The sequence below is a fragment of the Notechis scutatus genome, chromosome 6, assembly GCF_049901735.1.
Source record: "Notechis scutatus isolate UNSWTSFEM ecotype Mainland chromosome 6, rNotScu1.2, whole genome shotgun sequence".
Classification (NCBI taxonomy): Eukaryota; Metazoa; Chordata; class Lepidosauria; order Squamata; family Elapidae; genus Notechis; species Notechis scutatus.
Genome location: NC_142014.1, coordinates 16,003,823 through 16,022,851, shown reverse-complemented (window position 1 = coordinate 16,022,851; position 19,029 = coordinate 16,003,823). Strand labels below are relative to the sequence as shown.

General features: G+C 39.8%; 1 pseudogene; it reads right to left on the bottom strand.

Annotated features, from left to right (window-relative positions):
* Positions 1-247: 247 nt before the first annotated feature.
* LOC113413008 (zinc finger MYM-type protein 6-like) lies at positions 248-1,010 on the bottom strand (annotated as a pseudogene).
* Between the last annotated feature and the right edge of the window lie 18,019 nt (positions 1,011-19,029).

Here is a 19,029-nt window from a genome sequence, read left to right as displayed (position 1 = left end):
GCCACCTTACTTCGGTGTGCAAAAGGAGACATTCAAACTCCTCGTCATTTTCTTCACAAAGCTTGTGAAAAAGTCGGGTGTTCAAGGCATTTGACTTAATTTTATTCACAGCGTTAATGATGTAATGTACAGACTCGTGCAAACGGCCACTCAAATTTTTTGAGACAAGGTGCTGTCTATAAATGATGCAATGGACAGTCATAACTCTAGGTACAACCAATTTTAGATGAGCTTGAAATCTGCAATATCATCCAACCATGGATACAGCTCCGTCGATTGCACATGCCACGTTTGTCAAAGGGATGTTTTTCTCATTAAAAAAACTCTTCAACCTTTTTAAATATCGAAGAACCTTTTGTGTCGGTGGCTAAATTTCGAGCAAATAACAGTTCTTCTCCGATCTCTTCATTTCCATTGATGAAATGGACATAAGTCAATGACAAGGCTTCATTTTCATGAATTGTTGACTCATCAATCTGCATCATGAATTCTGTACTTTTCAAGGTGTCAATAAGCCTTTCTTCCACATCAGCAGCCATTTCATCAATTCTTTTTGATACGGTGTCATTGCTCAAAGGAATCGATTGTGTGACAGTGCTTGCACTGGTCCCCAACATGGTGGCAACAATCTGTTTCACTGCTGGTAAAATCAGCATTTCTCTGATAGCGTGAGGTTTGCCACATGTTGCTATCAACAAAGATACTTCATAGGAACAAATGAGCCCCTTGTCGGCGTTGAGTGACGATTTTCCAAATAACTTCTCAACAGTGCTGCGACCCTCAAACTTGGCCTTTAAGCATTGGGAAATGATACTGGTTTGTTGGCTTTATCCGAATGAATTCTTACCCAATGGTCTTTCAGTTGGGAAGGCTTCATTGCTTCATTTGAAAATGTTTTCTCACAAAGAAGACAAAATGGAAGCTGAAGGAGATGGAATGAATCCCAATTTTAGGTATTTCGTCGAATATTGGCGACACTTCCTCTTCTCAGCCATGTTGAGAGGTCTTCAAAATGAAAGGCACTAACTGCAAATTACATTTTCGACTGCACTGGAACACTATAAAACACACGTGGACGTCGATAAACCTAGTTCCAACAGTTACGTTGACATCACAGGGGACAGCCCCTCAGCATGCGATGTTTCAAAAGAAGCACTCACCCCTCCATCCCTGCCCATTCTGGCCAATGGTGCACCACTGTATGGGTAGAGTGATAGAGGCTGCTGCGCAATGTGCGTGAAGATGAGCAACGCGTATTCACATATGTACGGTGTTCTGTACTGAAGCTAGCTGAAGGAACATTTTAAAACACAGTTCAATCCACTAATAGCGAGCAATCTGATGTTTTTGTATGACATATACAGCGGTTCACTGTATGAAAAAAGTCTCAAAAGTGTTCCCAAAACTTCTCGCTCTATCGCCCCCATATCGCCCCCTTCTGTTTCTTTGCCCCCATGTCACCCCGTTTTGTTCCATCGCCCCCCTGAAAAACAAAATGTCCCCCTGGGGGGCAATATTGCCAGGTTAAGAACCACTGCCCTAAATGGTGCATACAATGTCTCTAGGTTTTCTATTGAAAGCAGTGCTATTTGTATGGATACTGCAGGAAGGAGGGGTTATACATTGGCAGAGAATGTGCTTATTCTACACAATCACTGGGAAAGAGTGGGGGGAACACAGCAATAAAGAGGCAAGAGCTGATGTTGGTAATCATTTCTCAAAGCTTGTGCAAAGCAGTAGTTGCTTGCTTGGATTGATCAAGTATTAGATCATTTGTATCAGGGCTTGCAGTTTTGAAGAAAAAAAAACAGGGCATTCTTCTTGTGCTTAGTATGGAAAAGGTGAAATAGTCACAGACTGTGGTTTGGATGCAGATGCTTTCTGCACTCCTTTAAGATTTTACAAAGGGCTGCATTTCAGACAGATTTCTCACTGAAACGACTACCAGCAAATCCAAACAAGAATAAGCAGTCCAATAAATGTGAACTTAGAAATAGATCAAGCAGGATTAGTTTTGCTGCCTAGATTAGTCCAAGCCAAGAAGTCATGTTCATTGGATCTGATCCACTCTTCTCACTTCCTAAGGCTTACTCTAAGCAGTATGGAACACGATGTGCATATATAAGGTCCTGTTTGACCCTTTGTAACCCATCATAGCAAGGGTGAAAGGCATGACTGGTATGAGTATAATTGGCTCAGTAAGCTGTTGTAATGTGAGAATTGTTAAAGCAATTGCCTGATGTCATATGAATCTGGGCAGAGATATGTCACAGAGTTTATATGGATAATTAGTTTTTGTCCTCTGATACTACAGATTGGCTGAGTAATTTTGATGTCAACAATATGGAATTGAGGGAACTGGAGATTACAAAATCGAAAAGCAGCTTAAACCATCTGTTTATTACCCATAAATTGAAGAGGGGAGGGCTAAAAAAAGGGACATGTTGGTAGAGCAAAGAAAAAAACACAAGTCAGTTGAAAGCAAAATGCATTGGAGAAAATAAAGCTTTGCTTGCTGGCTTTACTTCCTCTTACATTTAGCGTGATATATCCAGAAAGCTAAAACCTATACAAAATGCACAAAGTAGAGTCCCCATATACACATTTTATATTTACAACAGAGAGGTGAAGCTTAGCATATATTGGTTGTAAAATAGACTTTGCACAAATGTTATGCTGGGTGGGATTGGCAGTTACAACTTTTATCCACTTCCATGTCTTGTCCATGTCTTAAGAACGTTCACTGTGGTAGCTGATTTATATAAATGAACTTGAAGTGCTTACGGGATCCTCTTCTCTGATTAACATCTCCTGGAAAAACTTCCTGGACTTTCTCCATTTCTGTGAGGTGAGGATCTTGGAGGCTCACCAGGGCAGTTCTTTGGAGCATCCTCCCCCCAGAAATTTGATCAGCTTCATCTGTTGGTCTCTGCTAAAAGCTGACTTATTTCAGAGAATCTTTGAGTACGAATTGATCCTATCAACTGATTTATGTATGGTTGAGAACAGTGGCAGGATTCAAATAATTTAATAACCAGTTCACCCAGGGTCAAGTTGGCTCTCATGGGAGGTGTGGCCCATCTCCATCCTCCAGCTCCACCACACATGTGGGACAAGCCTCCCACAATGGCCAACCTGTCCTTGGGTGAACCTGTTGTTAAATTACCCAGCCCCACACTATCAAAGTGGATCCAGGGCACTGCATTGCAATGGAGTAATGAGAAACAGAGTGGCCGGAACAAGGGACGGAGGAGGAACAGGGAGAAGAAAGAGGGAAAACGGCCTTCTCCTTTCTTCATCTGGCTGCTCCATTAACCATTTCCCCATTGCAGCACAGCACAGCACCCAGGATTCACTTTGACCACAGGAGTGATGGTGGTAATTTAACAACTGGTTCACCTGAGCTGGTGCAAAGCAGATGAATCCCACCACTGGTTGAGTGTTGACTGAATGATAATTTGGAATTCTAATTCCTGAAGTCTATGCAGAAGGAGACAATGCAAGAGAAATACATAAATCCCTTTCTATATAATGCCTGCTCCCAATGGCAATTGTTTATGAATTTTGGACGTTACATCTGTGGATCTATCTACATTAAATTGTAAAGACTACTCTGAGCAACTTGTATAACAATTTGTATGATACAAAACAATTGCCAAAATGCATCCTAGCTTTGAATGAGGTGGGTTGCAGTTCATCCCATAACAAAAGCATTCATTATTCTTTAAAGTATGAAAGGCCGTTTTATTTGTGCTGCACAATAGAGAAGCATGTTCAACACATGTTGGTTGGGTTTCCAGGAACTGTAGAATTTTGCGTCCCCAAATAGGTACTTCCTCGTACCATTTTTTTTTTCACTCCAAAGTTTAAGAACAAAAGTATAAATCAAGTGCATCCACAATCAGCATTTTTAGCATCCAGTGCATGTTCTTTACTGAAAACAAAATTAAATAGTTGCAATAAAAGAGTAGATGTGAAGCAACTAAGCCACAATTTCTGTGTTTGTACTATTTAAAAATTTATTGCTGGTGAGGCAGGTTAAATTTATTGCTGGCTAGGCGGGTGAAAATTGCAAGCTGGCAATTTTGCAACCAGGTGCTTTTGCCATGTGTTACAGTCATTTTGTGGTGTCCTGAATGAAGGATGGGAGGAAATACATTTTAAACTATTCCTGCAGCTTGACATCATAAACATACTAGACTGTGAAGCGCAAGAGCAAAAAAAACCCAAACATTTTGTTAGTGTGCATCTCACACAAAAGATACAAGAAAAAAAATGGCAACCTCTCTATCCACTAGGCATCTACTAAAGGGAAACCTTCAAACTACAGGTAGGTAGAAGACAAGGGTGAACAGGGCAAACTTTTATACTTTTGCATCAGCTGCCTTTACCTGGGCTTTTGTACATGTACAGGTGTGAAAAAAGTTGAAACAAGCCAGTTAAGTCCCAGTTGTATTTTGAATTTGTATTTGAAGTTTGAATTAATAGGGAGTAGGTTCTGACTTTTGTCTCCTCATCCCCACAAAAACGGAGTGGCCAATTTAAAAGAGGATCTGAGAAGCTGTTAAGTCATCTTTCCTCTTTGAAGATCCATGAATAGACTATTATTCCAAAAAAAGATTGGGATCTGGAAAACAAGGGTAGGGGGAATACCAATGAGAAAAAAAACCTGTTCAGAAGTTCTGCTGAACTTCATCATTGCAAACAGAAGGAGAACTTGTATGTGTGATGTTGTACAATATCAAAGCTCAATTTGAAGTTAATCAGCTCCCAGATAACAGCATTTGGACACACACCAGTTTGGAGTGATGCTAAAAGCCTCCCAGAATATATATGCATGCCTATTTCTAGCTCACACAGGATGGATGGCACTGTATATAGAAATGTTAGCAATGCTGTAACTCAAAATCTTCATGGGGCAAGAAAGAGCTATCCTAGTCAATAAAGCTGAAGAGGTAGAAGAGGCATTAGAACAGAGTGCCTCTCAGTATTCATCTCATTTATTTTAGCACTTTGATATAGGAGGTCTTGGAGATCTTGAGCATTTAACCCTAAGAACTCCTCTGGGCATGTTTCTGGTCGAGTGTCCATCAAATGTGACCTGGAGGTATGCTGCCATAGACAAAAGTCATTTAGGTGAAGAAGTTGAAGCATTGCTTCTGGTCAGAAGGGTCTATAAGCAGGGGTGTCAAACTCACATCATCATGGCATCATCACAATGACATATCGTGACTTTTTCCCCCTTTGCTAAACCAGTGGGTGACGCACTTGGCCAGTGGACCACGAGTTTGACAGCCATGGTCTACTCTATATAGCTTCTAGAAATGCTCAGTTGAAAGGATAAGGGACAGAATTAGGTAATTCAGTCATATGCAAGTTTAAATTATATGCTACAGTTTGAGGAACCAGAATGCTGTGTTTGGACAGTAAGGCAACATATATGTGCAACAACTTTATGATGGTTGCTAAAACCATCTTTAGAAAAATATCTAAATAGATACGTCAAAATTTTGTTTCAATTGAAAAAAAAAATCATTGCCTTTTGGATTCTTAGTTTTCTTAGGCCAGAATGCTGCCATTCTTTAAAGTTGGGGTGAGTTCTAGACTGTGTTCTAGAATCTAGACAGTCTATAGATATTCAGAAATATTTGTGTGTATGTATGGTCTTTGACTGTAATAATAAATATTTGGTGATTTTGATATCTATGTGTATGTGTATCTGCATGTGCATATATAGAGATATGCAAACATGCATGTGTATATATAGATGTATAAACATGACCCAGTCATAGCTGATCTTTAATATGATTACAATAAAATACAATTGCAGCTTTTAGCCCAGTGACAAACCCCCAGTCCCTGATTTTCCCACAACCTAAAGGCAAATTAATGGTCAGAGGTTGTGTATGTGTGTCATTGCTATAGCCTCAGGTGGCCAATACCACTGACCCCTACACTTACCTTGGGATGATTTGCGACATATTGACTTCTTGGCTTGGCTTGCGCCAACAGAGGTGGAACAATACAATTTCTGGAATGGAGAAAGGAGACAGACAGAAACTGCTTTGTGTTGGGCTAGAGGTAAGTTGTTCTGACCCAGCCTTTGCAAGCAGTGAGCACTTACAACCCCCTTTTAAAATCAGGGCAGGAACAGTTTTTTATTCACATGAAAACTCAAGATAAAAAAAGTCCTTCAATGATTAAGCCAAGCAGAAACAGTCCCTGTTCACCCTGGCTCGGGCAACTGCATATTATTTCCCAGCAGGGAGACTCCGTTGGCACCTGAAATACAGAGCAATTAGTTTCGACAAACCTGGTTCTGGCAAAGGAATCTGACTTGATTGATGTACACTGGAAAATGAACAGTTGTCTGAGACAACAGGCCACTCCCAAACCTCTACTATTTATTTCCCAGCCAGGGAGGGGCTGGCTAGCTTCTACAAGCTTCTTTTCCCTGAGAGCTGGCTTATTGCCTTCCGTTGCTCTCCTCTCCTCTCTACACATACATGCATCTGGGTTGGGCCCCATCTGTTCCTCCCTCTCACTCAGCTCAGGCCCTGAAGACAGCTGCCTCTCCACCTGGGGGTGGACAGAAGGCCCCAGCTCTGCATCTGCCTCTGATTCTGCTTCATCATCAGAGCCTTCCAAAAGCTCAGAAGCCAGTCCAGGCTCCCTCTCCCCATCCTCCTTCACCTGACTCTGCTGCTAGCTCTGCTGGTAGCCGATGGGCCACAACAAAAGTTGAGGATGGTGTCTTAAAGAAGTGAGATGTTGTCACATCTTTAACTTGCTGTTTATAGGGCAACTTTGTGCTGGGACAAAGGGACAAAAGATTCATGGAAATGACCTATGCCTTGACAACATACAGGGGATGCAGAATAGCCTGTGTCAAAGTCTTTAACCAAATCTCACAGTATACTATGCAAGACATACTGTAATCAGGGAAGGTAAAATGAAATCTAAAGTAATTGAATAGGTCGTCCTTAGTTAACAAACACCCATAAAGCAGCTGTTCAAAATTCTGACAATTCTGAGTAAGTAGCATTTCTGACCATCCTTGAAGGTCTAGCCATTCCAAAACTTGCAAACTATGGTGTTAAAATAAACATAGTTAATAATGCTTCTAGACTTAAGTCAAACCGACAGAACAAAAGATAGATGAGCTGTAAAACCTTAGGTTTGGTAGAGGTGGCACAAATGTTTTGCTTTTTTGCACCACCCAAATGTCTAGCATCTTCTTAATGTATTGTTGAAAGATAGTGTGAATTTTCAAGAATAACTTCTGGAAAAATAACATAACTGCATAAATGTAGCATAAATGCCACTGCTTCTTGGGCACAAGAAAAATATAATCTGGATCTTGGTAGAACTTCTGTTGGATGAATATTTTTTTTTCTTTCTTATCCCATCATCAGGCTTTTAAAACTTGTAGCATGTATTTTATAGTTGCTCTTACTTTATATTCTCTAATGAAATGAATGAGAAATGATGAATACAATTTTACTATCCCGTGAGATACTGCATAGACACCTCTTATACACAACACAGCAAGCCAAATATAGTTTTTATGATTTTGATTATATTTAACCAGGCATTTTCTAAGCCTTAGTTTATAGTTCACTGACAATGAGTAAACCAACTCTCCAAAAATAGCTTTTTTAAAAAAATAAAATAAACCATAAACCTTGTGCATCTCTAGCAAATCCAATCTTCACATATTCCACAATCAAGATGTAATAATTGTATCTTTCCTTGTTCCCACCTGAAGTGAGAGAGTCATCTTTATTTTCTTCTTCCAACTTGATTTCCATATTAAGAACATCTCCCCCTCCCAAGTAGTTACTAAGTGCTAACAGTACATGGGTATTTAGGAAGAAGCAAAAAAAAAAAAAAAAGTGGAGATAATGCACAAACTCTATGCAGCCTTTAAAAAAATGGATGTGGGTCAGGTTAGCATAAACTCATTTTTTGAGAAATTTCACTGATGTTAGTGCCACCTCTTTTAATGTACATTGGTTTAGAATGTAAAGCTTTAAAAGATACAAGCAAGCAACCTGCAAAACCATGGAAGTTTAACGTGAATTTTTGTGTGAGCTACAGCTGGCTTTTTTTTTTTTCAGGCTTGTTGTGTGGCAATGTTTTTTCATATTAGTTTTCCTTCATTTTAAGCAAATTGCAAACAAAACCTGAGATTGCTTTGTGTGTGTGTGTGTGTGTGTGTGTGTGTGTGTCTGTGTCTGTGTCTGTGTGTGGCTTATTGTGTGTCTTTAATTGCATAATCATTATTCATGATATTCAAAGAGCTTTATAGGTTTTTCAATTTTTGAAAACAGAAGAATGGAGATTACAGCCTGCTTCACTGGGTCACCAAGACCAGCCCTGTGCAAGGGAATAGCTATTTTTGCCTCATAATTAGAGTTGACAGGTACATGACCCATGTGTGTGTGAGTTCCCAGAAGAGAAAGCATGGTGGAGGTTAGTTCATTTACATGCCGTCTTCACTTTTGAACACATATAGGATATTCCGCCACTCCCCTTTTTCACCTTGTAAACCAAACAGCCTTTTTTTTTTTTTTTTGCTTGCAGCGTAAAAAGCACAGCAAGGTTAATATGGAAATGTAGGTTAAAAATGTTACATGTCAGGAGGAAAGGACAGGAATGAGAAGGAGAAGACGATGAGCTTCAGGGGCAATTGAACACTGAATTTCCCATTGTATCGCAATTATAGAAACAAATGTACTGTGATAAGCCATGATTTAGAAATGTGTTCCTAATTATGGCACTTCATCAAAAAGGACCATCTTGAAAAAGTACAATATTTAAAGGCATATAAAGCCCATTCAAGCAAAGCTGGTCCCTGAATGTAGCCAGTACATTTACGTAAATATCTCTTTTTTTGTTTTATCTTAGAAAAGCAAATGCAATGTAGCTTTCTCTCATGGATTCAAGCAGATGAACAATGTTATTTAAAAAGTTGGACATGGAGAGCGTTAACAAAAATACTGGAAAAGATGCCCAGTGCAGAACACACACACAACACACTTGGCCACACTTAATGACCCACCCAGGGTAAAGGATTTAGGAGCTGGCACATTTACATCCTAACAACTCTCTGCCTGCTCACCTCAGGAGCCTATCCAGATGAAGTGAGAAGTGAAACTACTTTGCACGATCCCTGAACCAGTAGTGGAACAGGTAGGACCCCAGAGGTGCATATTTGTGTTTCCCCAATCAACTTGCTCAGATTGTAAAACCTACTTGGATCAGCAGGGAAACATTTTGAACCCACGAGAACTGAATCCCAATTGCCATGACCCAACATTCAGACAATTCTACCTGGATAACTGAGAATCTTCACTGATGTCTTAAATCAGGGGGGCCCTAACCCCTCGTCTGTGGACTGGCACCAGACCACAGCATACCAGAAATCAGGCCATAGAAACAAATGAAGCCCTATCGCGGGGTGCAGGAAACATGCCAAACCATGGCCCCTCCGGTGTGTGTGGAAAAAACCTCTCCTCAGAACCAGTCTGTGGTGCCCAAAAGGTGGGAGTCCGCTGTCTTAAACAAAACATTTTAGGAACAATGAAGCACTTGTGACATTTACACAATATAACATCTAGTCCTAGTCCTTAACAAGCAGATTCGGGATCAACATTTTAATTGCTAAGCAAGGTAATTAAGTGAGTCCAGCCCAATTTTATACCTTTTTTTTTTTTTTACCCTGGATGTTACCCCACTGACTTTTGCTTAATGGAAGCTGGCAGGAAATGGTGACCACATAACCTTAGGGCAGAGCTCTCCAAACGTGGCAACTTTAAGACTTGTGGACTTCAACTCCCAGAATTCTCCAGGCAGCATGTATGTAAGTTTGGGGACCCCTGCCCTAGGGTACTGCAACCATTATAAATACATGCCAGAGTGCAAAGATTGTCTTCTGTTACTCACACATCAGCTCCCTATCTCTGTGTATGCAAGGGGCTTTTGCCATATTATTGTATATGTTGATTCTGTGCTTTTATTAAATTCTGTTTTAATGATAAATCTGTCATCTACTGAGAGTAGTTTTTGGAGTTAATATAAAAAATAAAGTATAATACACTAATACCAACTAAGAAGAACCGGTAGCGGAAATGTTGTTTAGCTTGGAGAACCAGCAAATATCACTTCTGACTGGAAATTTTATAATATCCTTCCCCTGCCACGCCCACCAAGCCAAATTCTACCACAGAACTGGTAGTAAAAAAAAATTTGAATCCCACCACTGCTCTTTTGGTAGCTGAATTGTGGTTCACTTATTTCTCTTTAGTTCCAATTCCATCCCTCATAAAATCAGCGTTCTTTCAGCTTTTATACAGGACCTCAAAAGGTGGCTGATAAACATGCACAAAGGAGGCAAGAGAGAGAAGTGATAAAATAAGCACTGCACTGTTGTGATACAGGTAGTCATCAATTATAGCAATAGCATTTAGACTTATATACCATTCACAGCCTCTCTAAGCGGTTTACAGGGTTTACATATTACCCCTAACAATTACATATTACCCCTAACAGGGTTTACATATTACCCCTAACAATCTGGGCCCTCATTTTACTGACCTTGGAAAGGATGGAAGGCTGAGTCAACCTTGAACTGGTCAGGATCGAACTCCTGGCAGTGGGCAGAGTCAGCCTGCACTACTGCATTCCAGCTCTTTATAACAACCAGAATTGGAACCAGAATTTCCATTGCTAAGCCAGATAATTGTTAAATGAGTCACGTCTGATTTTATGACTGTTTATGCCACAGTTGTGAAGATAATCATTACAGTTATTAAGCAAATCACATGGCCATCAAGCAAATCGAGCTGCTGCTCCCCATTGATTTTGCTTGTTGTAAGATATCTGGCAATTGGCAATCACATGATTCCCCAGGATGCTGTAAGCATCTTAAACACCTGCTGGGTGCCAAGCAACCAATTTTGACTACATGACCATGGGGATACTGTAAGTGATGGCTGTAAGTGCAAAAGACCAGTCATAAATATTTTTTTCAGTACCGTTTCTTTGGTCACTAATAAATGGTTGTAAGTCTAGACTACTTGTACAAGCTCTGTCCCTTCCAGAGGTGCACTGTGATTAGTGTAGGTTTGCAGCTATCTTGCACCCCCAAAGCCACATTGACTGATGGTGCTATCTTTCACCAATGCAAAGATTTGCATTTTTGGTATGACTCAGAAGGAGGGGTGATGATAGCACCTCCGAAGCTTTGGTCTCCAGGCCAGGGGCTTAGCCCACAGGCGTCCAACCTTGGCAACTGTAAGACTTGTGGAATTCAAACACCCAGATTCCACACCCAGCCTGGATATTGAAGTCCACAAGCCTTAATATTGCCAAGATTGGGCATCTCTGCCATAGCCTAAAGCTGACCCCAAATACAATGATGCATGTCTATACATACGGGGTGTAGCCTGCATTACAACTGATTCTGCCAACAAAATGCTTTACGGCTGATGATTGTCAGTAAATGCGATATAAATCCCCTTAAACAATACATCCGGTGTTGGACCCGACCTTCCTTTGTTTTCTGGCATAAACTGACCAGGAAATTAGTTGCTTTTCATTATTGACATCTCGAACCATGAAATTGTCCAATAGCTACTTTGTACCAGTGGTGGGATTCAAATTTTTTTTACTACCAGTTCTGTGGGCATGGCTTGGTGGGCATGGTGGGGGAAGAATACTGTAAAATCTCCATTCTCTCCCCACCTCACTAACCTGCTTTCCAGCTCCATTCTCCTGTGCAGGGCACAGCGAACAGATGGGGGCGGGGCCAGTCAGAGGAGGTATTTACCGCTTCTCCAAACTACTCAAAATTTCTGCTACCGGTTCTCCAGAACAGGTCAGAACCTGCTGAATACCACCTCTGCTTTGTACTCTGTGAAGCTTTCTCTTTGCAACATTTGAGATAATTTTCTAAAGGCTTTGAAATGTTGAATAAACTCTTCTGTCTTTAATATATAAAACTGCTCAGTACAGGAAAACAATGTTCTGACTCAGTCTGTTGGCTGGTGAAATGTTTTGCTAATACCTTGGAAAAAATGTGCAGAATGATGAATTAGCTTGTAGATGCTGCTTATTTTTCTTATACAGTTGACATTTCGCCGGCATTTTGCACAGGGTTGTGCAAGGTTCTCGCTGTCTGATCACCTTGCAGCTGTAAATGCTTTTTGCAAATCCTGCAGAGACGCGCACAGTGAATTTATATACTTGATTCATTATCTCAGCACCTGCTGGAAGTCATGGATTTCCTCAGGGGCTTCGAGTGTGTGTGTTGTGTATCCAGAAAGTTAAGAACTGTGACTGTGCAATTGAAGCCCTTCACCTTTTATGTGTGATCGATTGATTAGGTGCCATCAAGCCATTTTCAGCTCCTAGTGACCACATAGATTTATTCCTCAGTGATCTATCCCTAATCTGTTCTTTCAAATCTCCCAGCGATGCATTCATCACCAGTGTAACTGAGTCCATCCACCTCGCCGCTGATCACCCTCTTCTCTTTTCTTCAGCCTTTTCCCAGCACCTTTTCCCAGAGAGCTGGGTCTTCATATCATGTGTCTGAAATAGGATAATTTGAGACTGGCCATTTGTGCCTAGAAATGACAATTCTGGGCTGATTTGTATGATGATCCATCGGTTTATTTACTGGCTTACTAAATTTTACAAAAGTTATCATCTTGCTGTCCAAGGCAACAATATAGTAAAAAATAGAGAAATGAAAACAATTACATATTTAAAATAGATTAAAATGGCAAAAGATTAAATACAGATTAACAACTATGAATTTGAAACAGAGCATTGATGCTGGTGGCACTTTCTCTGTTACTGCACCAACTACCTCCAGCTTACCTCTTTATTAGGGCCCCACACCAACCCACACAGCCAGGTATTAAGGCTCTTCCGAAAGACCAGATCTCACTTACTCCCTACTCAAACAGGAAACCCTATACCATTTCTGATTGTCCAATCTCTTCTCAAAAACCTCTATTGTTGAAATGCCCACAACTTCTGGAGGCAAGTTGTTCCACTGGTTAATTGTTCAAATGGTGGGGGCCATAGCAAGAGAGGTTCTTCTTCTAGACCACACCAATTGAAATTCTATGACTATTGGGGCCTGCAACAGATCCTTTCTACCATAACAACTGCGGCGGTTGAGCCACATTGGGGAAACACAGTTCCTCAGATATCCTATGCCATAAAGAAGTGGTGGCTAACCTTTTTGGGCTCTTGTGCCAAAAATTGTGTGCACACTTGCGCTCATGCGCCAGCACCCAGAGGGCAATGCGCATGACCCCTACCCCCTGTGCATGCACACATGATTGCCGCCCGCCGCTGTCCCCTTACTTGCACTGAGCCTCCCAGCTGATTTTTGGCCCATTTGAGGCCTTTTTTCAGCATGCCAGAGGCTTGAAGGAAGCCTCTGCAGGCTGAAAAATGGGCCTGTTTCTTCACTTCCGGTATTCCTGGAAATACAGGAAGTGATGAAATGGGCCCATTTTTCATCCTGCAAAGCCTGCAGAGGCTTCCTTCAGGTAGGAGGCGCGCACATGCGCAGTGAAGTAAGTTTACCTGGGGCTCGCGTGCCCATACAAATGGCTCTGCGTGCCATAGGTTTGCCATCACAATAATAAAGGCTTTCAAAGTGATGTCCAATCTTAAATCGAACCTGGAAGCAGATTCACAATCAGTGCAACTCGTGGTGTTCTAGGGGACTTCAACACCAAAGTTGATACCGAAAGTGGTGGAACTTCAGTGATGTCACTGCAGTTTTGACTTTTGTGAGTCCTCTTTGGGGACAAACCCAAACGGAGTCCTTACTTCTAGATTTCAGCTAAAAATGTCATTGACAAAATGTCATTAGAAAGTTCATTCCTTTACTTGCAAAATGTAAAGCAATTCACTTTCTTTGTATGATTCCTAGTTAATTAATAGATGGGAATAGATATTTTACTGTAGCATTTTGACTTTTGATTCTTCACGCACAGATGGGCTTTTCATCCAGATTTCTACATTCTGCAAAAGCAATTCAAAGCAGTGGGTGCAGCATTTTAATCTTACTGCAGAAAAAGATATAGGAAATAGCAATGGCAAAAAGCGAAAAAATATATTAAGATATCTCAATATTAAGATAATTTTATGGCTGGAAGAAACTCATGATGAAATGTGCTCTAGTTTGTGAATCCCAGCAGCCTGGAGGCTGCGAGTTCTAGTCCTGCCTTAGTGGGTGACTCTGGGCCAGCCACACTGTCCAAGGCCAATTCACCGCATGGGGTTGTTATTGTGGGGAAAATAGGACGAGGAAGGAGGTTTAGGTATGTTAGCTGCCTTGACTTATTTATAAAAATAATAAGGATGGGATATAAATAAATAATAAATAAATAGCTTCTCCTGTCCTTTTTATAGTGCTGTAGGATATTTTTCCCTTTGAAGAAGTTATGTTTAAAAGGGACATGTATTACATGCACGCAAATAGGGAAAAAATGATGAAGCATATCAGAACAGGAACAAAATCTATAGTCTCTATGGGCACATCCAAGGGAGGACGGGCAGCTGATTATGCTGAACTTTGAACTTCTGGCCTTCAAGTTCCAAGGGTAAAGGGGGAGGAGCCTTCTAATGCTGTTCTTTTTTTTTCAGCAATTGCCCCCCCACCCCACCCCCAGGGTCTCTGGCCATTTCACAAATGGGGGAGGAAGAGTCCATTGAAACTGCTTTACTGCCTCCTCTGTCAAGTTTCCATGCAAATTCAGATTTCAAAAAAGCCATGAAGAAGAGGAGGATGACTACAAAGAAGCCACAGAAATAGTGTGTGTGTGTGTGTGTGTGTGTGTGTGTGTGTGTGTGTGTGAAGAAGAGGCAGAGTCTGGGGTCGGAGTCAAGAGAGGACTCGGCCTAGAATCATTAAGTGTCCATACATGCTCCAAGTCCATCCCCCTTTGAATTCCATCAACTCTCATCTAGCACCAATGTAGTGTTAGTCCGTTGGTGGACTAGATTCTCGTTTGTAGGCCTGAGCAATACATTTTTTGAAGTTAATTCTTCTGGATTAACAGCAATTGTTCAAAAATTAAAGTTGACATTCTTTCATACCTTTCCTAAACTACTAAGTGAGACAGCTAGTATTTCAAATAGATCTATAGAACGGAAATCCTTCAAATCTCTATGAATTAATATTATTTAAACATCAACCAATTATTTAATAATAATTTCATTGCAATATTGAAGAGAGAGAGAGAGTAAGAGAGAGGGAAGGAGGGAGAGGGAGGGAGGGAGGGAGGGAAGCAGGGAGAGGGAGAGGCAGCTTTGCAACACAACTAATTTTGAAGGAGTCCTTCACCTCTGTGGGAATTCTATTGGCTGCATGACTTCATCCATCCAGGTTCAAAGGTCACCAGCTGTCAGTTGTCACTGATCAGAGTGAAGATGTTTTCGAAGATGTAAATAGATCTTCAGAAAAGCTGCTCTAAAGAGTTCCTCAATGTTTTTTCTTGCTTGGGGAGGGAGGAGACAGGCTATACAAGACATCCATGATTCAAAGTTCAAAGTTATCCAAAGGGAGCAACATACCTAGTCACTATGTACAGCAAGGGGGAAAAAAAGTTTTCCTATTGGTCTCCAAAAAACATTGTGGTAAGAAGACCCTTTTCCCTGGTATGGGAAAACCAGTTTGTATGAAAGCTGGAACAGCCAGTATTCTTTGCCTAACTTTCCTGCAGATTTTTGTCCTATTTGTTTACTAAATATACAATGCCATTAAAAGCTTATATTCTTCTTTGCATTATCTTAGCAATACAAATTCCACTGAAAAGGTGCTTTACTGTGATTGGGTCTTCTTAACAAGACTAATTAATTCATCTAGCACTGTAGTTCTATTGCCAGATAAAGTATAATAGTCATACTTCTTAGATTTTTGTCTGCCTTTTCACCAACCTGTTTTTTTTTTTATAAAAAAAAAAACCCAATGAATTAATATAAGGCATGACATCCTTATTATAAAAATAAGAGAGAGCTTAATGATTCTTCTTAATAAAAGCCAACAAAATTGAAGATGGAAAACATAAAAGTTTATATGAGAATCTCTGTAATCATTAAACTAGGTACAGTGTCTGTATAATTTTGATCCTGATTGAAACACAATCAATATGTAACAATGTAAGTAATATTTAATAAACATCAAAGGATTTTGAAGGGAACAGTGACACAAGTGGAATTTAAACAAAGAGAAAATAACAGCATCATTTCTATTCTATTAAGCTGTCCTATTATGAATGCTTAGATATTCAAGGAAAATGTTGTAAGTTTTGGAATATAATTATTTGAGGACATTCAGTGCTCAATTATAAAAACATTAGAGTCATATAAACATAAATATTGTGTCTGCACAAAGTGTCCTGTTAGGTTTATTATGAACAATGGATTAACAGAAGCAATTAGGAATTGGAAAAAGTTTTAGCTAAGAAAAAACTGTAGCAATATTATTGTAAACTTTCAGAGTTATTTCTGTACAACTAAAGATTGTCCACAGGAGAGATAAAAATCCAGATGGTGGCCACATCAGTGCAATCTAAGACCTCTCCTCATATTAGAACTTTGATTACTGGACAGAATCACCATATTTTGAGTTCACCTGGACACCTCTGCATCCAACTAATTTATACTTTTACCTTTATTGTTGCCTTGGTAAATTTGTCCAAATTTTTCCTCTTAGCTTTATAAGTAGATGGGTAATAATTATAATTGAGCCATCTTAACTAAATTTAGTGAAAGACTTAAACTGGTGCTCTTAATCTGATATTGTACAGAAGAAGATTACAGAATCAAATTTCCTAGAATTGTTCCTGCTGTTCCAGTTCTTCTCACAAAACCTAAAGTATACTAAACTGTTCTCTTTCCCCCCCCCAATCAGATCTAAGCTTTTAAAAACTTAAACCAATGCCATTTGTAAACACACTGAGAACACATTTCTTGCAAAAATGTTTTGAGTGATACTACTTCTATTACATCATAATAAGTTAGTTTTAAATTAAGTTACTTTCCATTCATTGATAAAATGAGCTGGGTGTATTGCTATTCTATCTTTCCTGTTGCTATGAAGAGAAAAGGCATTTTCCTTCCTATTTTATAAGATTTAGTGTAATGCAATGCAGGGCAAAATCTTTGGACTGAAGAAAAAAAAAACATTGGTGAAGTCCAGCTGACACATGAACCAAATAAGATCCATCTACCAAACTCAAGGTCAATGTATTTTCTTCACTTCTTGTAAAACTTCCTTTTCCAGAGAGGCGGCACTATAGATTCTATCCTGCTTTGCATATGCTAAGAACTATATCCTAAATTCTAACAAAGGCAGCTCTTTTAGCAAGTACACCCAGGTTTGCTAAAACCTAGATACTGAACCAGAGCAGGTTAATTTGGAGCAGATTTTTGCTCCCTGAAGTTGGGCAAAACAGATTTTGAACTTACTTCATATCAGCTTGAATATTGTTCCGGTTTTGGGGATTGCCAGGATGGGGAATAGAGAAATGTGAACTTCAGGTAGTCCTTGACTTACACCCGTTCATTTAGTGACCGTTTGAAGTTACAACAGCACTGAAAAATATGACTTATGACCGTTTTGCATAGTTACAACCTTTGCAGCACCCCCATGACCATGTAATTAAAATTCAGATGTTTGGCCACTGACATGATATATAAGTGTTCCAAGGTCACATGATCTCCCTATGCAACTTTCTGACAAGCAAAACCAATAGGAATCCAGATTTACTTAACAACTGGGCTGCTAACTTATCAGCTGTAGTGATTCACTTAACAGCTGTGGCAAGAAAGGTCGTAAAATGGGGCAAAACCCACTTTACAACTGTCTCATTTAACAAGAGAAATTTTGGGCTCCATTGTGGTCATAAGTCAAGGACTACCTGTATAAGATTTTAGGAACTGGCAAATTTTCCCCCAGATCAGAATGATCTTTGCATTCAAGATACCATTGCTCATTCCAATCACGGTGTCTTGAAAGCGGTGAGATTTTGGAGCGTGCAAATATCCTATTTTACCATTTGATCTATGTAGTCCTACCTTATTGTTTCAATCTCTTGTACTTGTGATTGACAGTTATTTGGTTTAATAATTTGGCCAGCCTGTTTTCCTTTAGAATATTATGTGATCTAATTTAGAAATTCTGGTGACATCGCCCATCATTTTCCACCAAGTTAATTCTTTACATTTCTGCTTCCAACATCTAACAATCAACCACATTAAAAAAGGAACACCATTATTTATTTTGAACACTCTGTTCCTTTGCACAAAAATCTACAGCATGCCTGTCAGAAAATTGGCATGCTTGTTTCTCCCTAGAAATACTAGTAAAACTGCAGATTTAATTAGAGTATCATAACTTGAAATAAAAATGGTTATACTTTATCAATAAAGCTCTAGCTTGACTGCAAATTTCATTCTATTTTGCTGGATTTTTATTAAAGTTTACAATTATTCCTCTTCCTCTGGCAGACTATAAATTGGGGTATTGAGTAGAGGCAGAAAACCAGATCAGTCCTTTTCCAACCATCTTTAATGCTTCTCCATATGTGTGTATATATGGATACACACACACACACACACACACACACACGTATGTATTTCCTTATGGAACTTGGTTATGACTATGGCTTCACATTATCAGGGTGAGTTGCTCCTTTTTAGGGCTGATTATAATCTTTGATACATCCTCCCCGATCTGGTATCCTCCAGATGTGCTAGACTACACCTTTCACAGTTTCCAATTAGTGTGATCACCTGGGGCTTGAAGAAATTCAAGAGGGGCTGTCTATGAACTAACAGACAACTGTATCATCTTCAGCAAGTATGCTCATAAGATCAATTAAGGAGAGCTTGACTTTTAGCCAACATCAAACACGATGTGTGAGTGAGTGATACGGAATGACCTTTCCTCTATCCTAAGCAATGAACATTCTTTCCATTTATTGTACATATGAC